Below are 982 nucleotides of genomic sequence, written 5' to 3' on the forward strand. Positions count from 1 at the left end.
TATATATATATATATATATATATATATATATATGCATGTAACGAGCTCTTCTTAGCGGCTCCCTTAGCACATGCTAGGGAGTGGTGTTTGGTAAGCTTAGCACTCCTTAGCGAGTGGGGTTAACACCTCCACTCTTTATAGCCTTAGACCGTAGAGTATTTTCAGGAAACATCTTTCACTTTTGAGTGTCATGTCAGCTTTCTCTAATTTTTTTCTCTCACTAAAAGATAGAAAATGGTCATCTTTCACTACCTTTAATTATCTTAATGTTTTTTAAATATCGTATACAAATATGATACTCGTTTTGTAGGGAATAAAATAACCACGAGTTTTAATATATTTTTTTATAATTTTTTAACATATATATATATATATATATATATATATATATATATATATATATATATATATATATATATATATATATATATATATATATATATATATATAAATGTATCCTTCTAGGAATACATCAAAGATAATGGGACAGTTATCTAAAGGATGACCTAGCTAACGGTCACTACTCAGCTAAAGTGCTAAGCCTGGGCCCTCGCCCTCGTGGCCTCACACTTAGGTACCGACTAGGGATGAGAGTGGGTCCAAACCCGGACCAGATGGACTCGGACCTGGAAAACCCGGAACTGTTTAATGATATTTTTTATAACCGGAACCCGGACCGGTATATAGGAATCGGTTCCAGTTAGGTTCCGGGTAAAGTGGATCTAGAACTGAAAAACCTGAAAATAGGAAAGTGGGTAAGGTAGAACCGGGTCAAATGGGTTTAGAACCGGAAAACCCGGATTTTTTTTAATTACCTCAATCGCATAATCTTTCAATCGTTATAAAAAAATTAACAAACAAAAAATTACATTTAGGTTATTAGGTTATTAACGACATTGAAATCAAAATTCTTGACAACTTACTTGTGTAGCTTCATTGTTATCTACCCAATTGTCTACCATTGGTCTTTAATTGATTGTAG

This window comes from Lactuca saligna, chromosome 9, assembly GCF_052625555.1.
Source record: "Lactuca saligna cultivar CGN05327 chromosome 9, ASM5262555v1, whole genome shotgun sequence".
Taxonomy (NCBI): domain Eukaryota; kingdom Viridiplantae; phylum Streptophyta; class Magnoliopsida; order Asterales; family Asteraceae; genus Lactuca; species Lactuca saligna.